A 9,107-nucleotide genomic window follows, 5' to 3' on the forward strand; every position below is an offset into this window, starting at 1 on the left:
TACCCTCTCGGTCAGGTTGGTCTGAGGATGGTAAGCTGTGGTCAGCTTGGCAATTACACCCCAGTAGGTACAGAGCTCTTTGTATATTCCTGATATGAACTGCGGACCTCGGTCAGAGAGGATTTGGTCTGGAATTCCGAATCTGGTAAAGACCTCCCGTCGCAGAATTAGAGCAATGGCTGATGCAGTGGCTTTGCGGAGGGGAAACAACTCCACCCAGTGTGTGTAGTAATCCACTACCACCAATAAAAATTCATTCCTTGTCCCCCGGCTGGGAGGAAAAGGTCCCATGAGGTCAATTCCCAACATTTCATTTGGATGGTTCACCACAGTCTGCTGCATTTTCCCGGCAGGTCTGCCAATGTCTGGTTTGTATTTCTGGCAGACTTCACACTGCTGTACAAACTTCCGGGTATCAACCCACATGCCTGGCCAGTAAACCACCTCTTGTAGTCTTCGGTAAGTCTTAAAAACTCCAAGATGGCCATTCATGGGATTAGCATGATAAACTTGGATTATCTGGTCACTCAATGTAGAAGGAATGTAGACGCGATAATGGGTGCTGTGTATTCCATCTCCTCTTGGAGTTTTTCGATACACTTTATCCTGAATTATGCTATACTTATCATTGAAGCGACTCTTCGAGTCTTCTTCAGACAGACTCTTGTGGATCGCCATGATGGCAGCATCCTTCTGCTGTGCTCTCCATACACTCTCATCATCCAGAGGAAAGGAATCATCCAGACACTTAGCGGTAGTGTAAGTGCTGCACAAGGGAGGACAAACATTGGCAGTCTCTGTAATCCGAGAAAGGGCATCTGGTACAACATTCAGTTTTCCTTTGCGATACTCAATGATGAAGTCAAACTTCTGCAGTCTGTTAGACCAGCAAATAAGATGGCTGTTGGTCTTGCCTGATGCCAGAACCCACTGCAGAGCAGCGTGGTCTGTGACAACGGTGAAGATCTTCGCCTCCAAGTAGTAGCTCCATTTCTCCAAAGCCCAGACCACAGCGAGGAACTTCCTTTCAGTCGTTGAATAATTCCTCTCGACTGAGTTAAGGGCGCGACTTGCATAGGCAAGAACTTCTTCTGTTCCAAGTCCCTGTTTGGGCGGCAATTCTGTTGCGGTATTTATTAGAGAGGGGTTAAGAAAGATTTTGTTCGGGCACCAGGCAGGTATTAACCATGCCGAAAGGATAATAGTAGATTAGAGAGAGTACCACTACCAGACCCACACACATCAGCAGAAGAGACTGCCTAGAGTGTAGCCTGTTTACCAGATAACCAATGGAGAGAAAAGAGAATACACACCCTAAAAAACCCACATCACAGCACAGGGGTAACCCCACCAAGAATACCTAATACAATAATAATAATAATAATAATAATTGCAGAGAAATTGAACAGAAACTTCATACAAGAAAGAACCCAGTCATCAATTGAGGATTTGCAATAATCTGTATGATCTTCCAGTGGAGGAGTGCAGAGGGTATGAATGTGGGGGGTATTCAGAGACACAAAGGCCTTAAAAATGTCCACAATCTTCTCGCCCACATGTCATTAGTACACCCCACCTCAATACAGTTCAAATAACTATACACAACTTACAAGCAACCTCACTTTTAACTAAAATGTCCACCCAAATACTTCTGGCAGGGCAATAATAGTCCAGCTCTAATGAACTTCAATGGGAAGTGCATTTGAGAAATAGAAAGTCTGGTTGCAGGGTTTAGCACTGGAACAATAGCGGGAAGAGAAAGAGAGAAAGAGAACAAGAGAGATCTTAGCTGTGGTCTTCAGGCTTGCCGGTGTACTGTCTGACCGTCCAATGGTTTGTTGGTTTGTATGTCAAAGCTTCGCAACAATGTTGCTACTAATCCATGCGATCCATAACCTGTGCGGTCCCAAACGATAACAACCATGACCTAGATCTGTCACACCGATGATTGAGTTAAATACTTTATAAACTACACACGCTGAAAATAAACCAAACTTCCCTGCTGGAAGATGACACCGACAGTGCCCCCTCTAGGCATCCGCGGGTGACCAGCAGGTTATCCAACTGGATGGACAAATCCACCAGTTGGTCGAAGGAGATGTTGGCCTCCCTGCAGGCCAGCTCACGTCGAACGTCCTCACGCAGGCTGCACCGATAGTGGTCGATGAGGGTCCTATCGTTCCAGCCTGCTCCAAGCGGCCAAGGTCCGGAATTACAGGGTGAATTCCTGGGCGCTCCTCGTCCCCTGCCTCAAATGGAAGAGCCCTTCTGCCGCCACTCTCCCTTCGGGCGGATGGTCGAACTCCTCGAAGTGGTCCAACGCCGCGTCATCTTTTCCCATACGGCGTTTGCCCACTCCAGAGCTCTCCTTGAGAGGCATGAGACGAGGGCAGACACTCTATCCCTTCCCGAGGGAGCTGGGTGCACAATGGCCAGGTAAAGGTCCAGTTGTAATAGGAATCCCTGGCACTGTGTGGCCGTCCCATCATACTCCCTGGGAAGGGAGAGACGTATCCCACTGGGACTGGCTCCAGATGGGACGGGTAGAGGCAACCCCGGTTGCGCTGGTCGAGGCACTGGAGAGACTTCCTGTCTCTCCCAGCGGTCCATAGTCTGGACAACACGATCCATCATGGCACCAAGATGTTGTAACATAGCTGAATGTTCCTGGACGCGCTCCTCGACTTCTCTAACCGGGGTACCTGCTCCTGCTGACTCCATCGTTGGTGTGTAATTCTGTTAAGGCGCAGGTGCAGGAGAGCAGAGTAGAGTAAACTGGCACACTTTTATTCCGGTCAAAACTAGGCACAACATGATATCTAAGTGCCCAAAAAACACGGTTAGCGCGTGAATATACACCATTAAATAATAAACAATTACACACAAAGACATGGAAGGGAACAGAGGACTAAATACATGCAGTGTGATTATGGAATGAAAACCAGGTGTGTATGAAACAAGATAAAACAAATGGATATATGAAAAATGGAGTGGCGATGACTAGAAAGCCGGCGACGTCGATCGCCGAACGCCGCCCGAACAACGAGAGGAGCCGACTTCGGCGGAAGTCGTGACAAGTTTACTGATTCTTTACAAGGAAACTTTAGCTATAGTATTTTCATTAACTATTATTATTATTATTTAGCCTCCTGACTGTTTCCCTAAAAATGTGCCTAGAACATGTAGTTTGATTTTTACATTTGGTTGTAGGTGGTCAATCATGTTGCATAATAATGCAACTGGCAGATTCTTGACTTCTGTCAGTATCTTTCTGCCCATGTCTTCTAATTGTCTTTAGATCTGTCTGTCCTTGGCTAATTTTCACATTCTTTGTCTGTGTTTAGTTTCATCCCTGTCTTAGTTCCGCCCCATGCCTTCTGAAGACCCTGAATGCCTCACTTATAGGCTCTGCCTAATGATAATCTCCTTGTTGCATGCTTTGGACACGGCGGGGTCTTACATCTGATTGCCTGAAGATAAATATTTTGCAGATCATGAGGATTAAAACTTTAAATATGCATGTCTCACTCTCTGCTCTTGGCTGTGAGTCACACTAATGCAGTGTCACTTTTAGGAGAAGTTTTACTTTTAAGTTAAACATTTCTCGATGTATTGAAATAAATGGTGAATAGAAACAATGGTAATGGAGTCTTGTACGTGAAGGAAAATGGATGCCTGCCTCCTGGGCTGCACCACCTCCTCTGCTTTTTGTTTTCTTAGTATGTTATAAATTGCTTGGTTTGTGAATGTGTTCCAGGGCCAGAGATGAGCCACAGTGAAATGGTGAAACCATACCTTAATTCATTAAATGTTTGTCAACTGTTCTTGTTGTTGTCTGCCTCTACGTCACTCTGCCTGCTCAACCCAGATCCAAAGAACCTGTCACATTTTTCCAGCTTAGGACATTTAGATTATTTGTATCAGTGTTCAATATTTAAAATGTTGTTTTTGTTAAGTTATGCCACTGCAGTAATGTATTTTGTGTGTTGAATTCAACCTCAAAGGGAAAAGACAGTAGACAGATCAACAACAAACAGAAAAAATGTAGGTTTGCTTGTTTGAAACTGGCTGCAGTAGAACACACTGACACTATTTTCACAGGATGGCTCTAGTGTTACAGTGCTACAGTGATACAGTGCTACAGTGATACAGTGATACAGTGCTACAGTAATTCAGTGCTACATTGATATAGTGCTACAGTGCTACAGTGATACAGTGATACAGTGCTACAGTGATACAGTGCTACATTGATACAATGCTACAGTGCTACATTGATATAGTGCTACAGTGATACAGTGATACAATGCTACAGTGCTACATTGATATAGTGCTACAGTGATACAGTGATACAGTGCTACAGTGATACAGTGATACAATGCTACAGTGATACAGTGCTACATTGATATAGTGTTACAGTGATACAGTGATACAGTGATGCAATGCTACAGTGATACAGTGCTACATTGATATAGTGCTACAGTGATACAGTGATACAATGCTACAGTGCTACATTGATATAGTGCTACAGTGATACAGTGATACAGTGATACAGTGATACAATGCTACAGTGCTACATTGATATATATTGTATCACGGAGGCGCTCCGCACTGCTAAAGCTAACTCTCTCTCCTCTGCTCTCATCCTTCTAGACCTATCGGCTGCCTTCGATACTGTGAACCATCAGATCCTCCTCTCCACCCTCTCCGAGTTGGGCATCTCCGGCGCGGCCCACGCTTGGATTGCGTCCTACCTGACAGGTCGCTCCTACCAGGTGGCGTGGCGAGAATCTGTCTCCTCACCACGCGCTCTCACCACTGGCGTCCCCCAGGGCTCTGTTCTAGGCCCTCTCCTATTCTCGCTATACACCAAGTCACTTGGCTCTGTCATAACCTCACATGGTCTCTCCTATCATTGCTATGCAGACGACACACAATTAATCTTCTCCTTTCCCCCTTCTGATGACCAGGTGGCGAATCGCATCTCTGCATGTCTGGCAGACATATCAGTGTGGATGACGGATCACCACCTCAAGCTGAACCTCGGCAAGACGGAGCTGCTCTTCCTCCCGGGGAAGGACTGCCCGTTCCATGATCTCGCCATCACGGTTGACAACTCCATTGTGTCCTCCTCCCAGAGCGCTAAGAACCTTGGCGTGATCCTGGACAACACCCTGTCGTTCTCAACTAACATCATGGCGGTGGCCCGTTCTTGTAGGTTCATGCTCTACAACATCCGCAGAGTACGACCCTGCCTCACACAGGAAGCAGCGCAGGTCCTAATCCAGGCACTTGTCATCTCCCGTCTGGATTACTGCAACTCGCTGTTGGCTGGGCTCCCTGCCTGTGCCATTAAACCCCTACAACTCATCCAGAACGCCGCAGCCCGTCTGGTGTTCAACCTTCCCAAGTTCTCTCACGTCACCCCGCTCCTCCGCTCTCTCCACTGGCTTCCAGTTGAAGCTCGCATCCGCTACAAGACCATGGTGCTTGCCTACGGAGCTGTGAGGGGAACGGCACCTCAGTACCTCCAGGCTCTGATCAGGCCCTACACCCAAACAAGGGCACTGCGTTCATCCACCTCTGGCCTGCTCGCCTCCCTACTACTGAGGAAGTACAGTTCCCGCGCAGCCCAGTCAAAACTGTTCGCTGCTCTGGCCCCCCAATGGTGGAACAAACTCCCTCACGACGCCAGGACAGCGGAGTCAATCACCACCTTCCGGAGACACCTGAAACCCCACCTCTTTCAGGAATACCTAGGATAGGATAAAGTAATCCTTCTCACCCCCCTTAAAATATTTAGATGCACTATTGTAAAGTGGCTGTTCCACTGGATGTCTTAAGGTGAACGCACCAATTTGTAAGTCGCTCTGGATAAGAGCGTCTGCTAAATGACTTAAATGTAAATGTATATAGTGCTACAGTGATATAGTGCTACAGTGATACAGTGATACAATGCTACAGTGATACAGTGGTACAGTGCTACATTGATATAGTGCTACAGTGCTACAGTGCTACAGTGATACAGTGATACAGTGGTACAGTGATACAATGCTACAGTGATACAGTGCTACAGTGATACAGTGATACAGTGCTTGCAGACTTAACTTAATTAACCAAGTTCACATAAACAACCCAACAAAGTGTCAAACGTGATAGTTAGCAACTCCATTTAAACATAAACAGTAAATATGAATTGCAGTAGAAAAGACAAAGACAATCGGTTTAGAATCTGTGATTTGATTAGATGTTTGTTGTAGGGTTTTAAAGATATTGTCTGAGCTTGTCTAAGACAGTGCTGGGGTAATATTTTGGCAACAAGGACCTTTCTACGTGCCTCTTAAACATCCAGTGTGGTGTGCTTGATCGCACATGATACAAACATACACAGGTCCAGGCCATGCATAGAAATGACAGATAATCCTCTATAAAGAAGTCGCCTCCATTCTGCCACTGGAGCACACAGAGTAAAACCTCCAAGATCTTTTGCCAAAAAGCTAATAATGGCATTCAAATCTGAATTTAGCATGTACGTTCACTTGGTGGGGGTCTACAATTTGAACATTCTTCTGATTGGCAGCACCCCTCTAGCTGGATTTGTGTTGGATGTTGTGCCCACAGAATTTGTGCACAAGAGCGCGTGATTTCAATCAGAATGGTGAGTGAAATTAAACAAAGCATTGTGAATGATGGTAACATCCCGCTTATGCAAGTATGCACCACCAAGCCTACTTCTTCACCTGTAAATCCTGAAAGGGCTGTCCAGTTTGTTTGAATATGAAAACTCTTTCCTTTGGAGAATTCAGTGCGAAATTGTGTTTGATTGACTAGTGTTGTAGAATCGGTGGAGAAAGCGGGTAGACTATCTGGTCTGTAGACCTAGATATGATGGTAGGCACAGTGTGCTGCTGTCAGCGGTGTCTGCTGAGGGGAGGACGGCTCATAATGTATTGAATGGAATCAATGGAATGGTATCAAACAGATCAGATGTGATTTCCATGTGGTTGACTCCATTCCAGCCATTATTAGAAGCGCCCCCGTCCCCCTCTCAGCAGCCTCCACTGGGTGCTGTATAGATCAAATCTAAATCTACTGTAGGTCTATATGTGTTTAAAATATTTTGTGTGACACAATATACATAATATTACCTGCACTGGTCTTTTCCTACTGCCACTGACTTTGCTGTATCAGTACAACTGATATGTGGTTGTCTCACCTAGCTACCTTAAGATGAATGCATTAACTGTAAGTCGCTCTAGATAAGAGCGTCTGCTAAATGACTAGAATGTAAAATATCTATGGATACATATGGTTGGATCCATAACATCTTTCTGATAGCTCATTGAAGACACAGTCAATATAAAAGAAAAATAGCACCTTAAAAACACTTCCATCACTACCATCTTTGATACAAATGGTAATTCCTCAGCCACATTAACCATCTGTGTCCAGAAATGACTGGGAAGTGGGCACAAATGAAATGCTAATATTCTGGGGGCCACAAGTGTCTCCCCCCTGCACTGCTGAGGGGCCTCTCTGTTCCCACACCACTTCCCTGTCTCTGTCCCAGTGTGCTGCTGTGAATACAGTGGGCTTGTGGGCTGGTGGAAGAGAGGCCATCCTATTGGTCCGTCTTTGTTTGCAGCGTGGATGTTATTCATGCCTTATTTGAATACATGCAAATGTGGCAGCGGTGGCCCTGTCAGTGGACCCTCCCACCTCCTGCACTTCTCCCTCCACTCACAGGCTGCATCCTCCTCTCTGTTTGATGCATGGATATTGGTAAGGTAACCAAGGAGATTGGGACTGATTTGTCAGAGGGATGTAAAAGAGGAGTGAGATTCATGACTATGACATTTCAGACACCGCCATATCTCATGGGGGAGCCTCGGACAGGGATGGACTGGAAACACAATGCAGAGAAAGAGCCCCTGTGGAGACACTGTGCACAGTGCACAGCCCCTCCCTATAACACCGCCATTCACCGTTTGTACTGTACTGAATTGAACAAATTAAAATGATCCGAATGCCAGATGTGGTGGTGGCAAGATATAAGGCTTTTCAAAGACCATTGATTAACCAGTTGGCATGTGACTAGCACTGCTAGAGTGACATGTGTCAAGCAGCACATGAAAGTGTTTGCCTCCTTTGTCCTTTATTACCACACTTTAACAGATCATGGATTCTCTCTTTCTTGTTGGTGTCGTCATTGCTCCTGCAGACTGGTGTCTTAAGTCATTTAGACAATAACAAAATACCAAGTGATCATTGTGCATAACATGGGATTGAAGAAAGAAAATCCAGCTACATTCTCAGTTATGATAGCTGTAGCATTTTGTATATCATTTGTGTGGTCCACCCCCAGTCTAAATAGGCCTAATAACATTGTAATTGTTAAGTAATAACATTTCTGCATGTTCAGGCATGTATTCATAGTCTAATGGAGGTATACACAGTACCTTTGGTTATCCTGGATGACCATCCATCCATCCACCTTGTTTGATTTAGACTGTTTCTAAGCAAGAACAAACATCTGCATTGCGTGCACTAGGCCTAGAGTAGTTCTCCATTCTTTCTCCTTACTTTATGAGGCAAAAAGGAAGTCCAAAGGGCCAATGCCACACCTGCAATAGGATGAAATTCAATGAAACCATCATATTCACTTGTTTAGATCATCCCGTAGTATCCCTGATTAGGGGTTTAGGCTACATAAATGCAGATAATTCAGCTGAACCAAGCCAAATTGGATTAGCATGACTCTGTGTGTAGCACATTTGCTACAGTTTGTCATCATACTGATTCAGGATTCTGACTTCATGAATGTGTGCACGTGTGTACTTGCATAATTACTGAAATGTGGACCGCAGAGTGAAGGAAAAGCAGCCAACAAGTGCTCAGCATATGTGGGAACTCCTTTAAGACTGTTGGAAAAGCATTCCTCATGAAGCTGGTTGAGAGAATACCAAGAGTGTTCAGAGCTGTCATCAAGGCAAAGGGTGGCTACTTTGAAGTATCTAAAATATAAAATAGATTTTGATTTGTTTAACATTATTTTGGTTACTACATGATTCCATATGTGTTATTTCATAGTTGTGATGTCTTCATTAAAT

Source organism: Oncorhynchus nerka, linkage group LG25 (assembly GCF_034236695.1).
Source record: "Oncorhynchus nerka isolate Pitt River linkage group LG25, Oner_Uvic_2.0, whole genome shotgun sequence".
NCBI lineage: Eukaryota > Metazoa > Chordata > Actinopteri > Salmoniformes > Salmonidae > Oncorhynchus > Oncorhynchus nerka.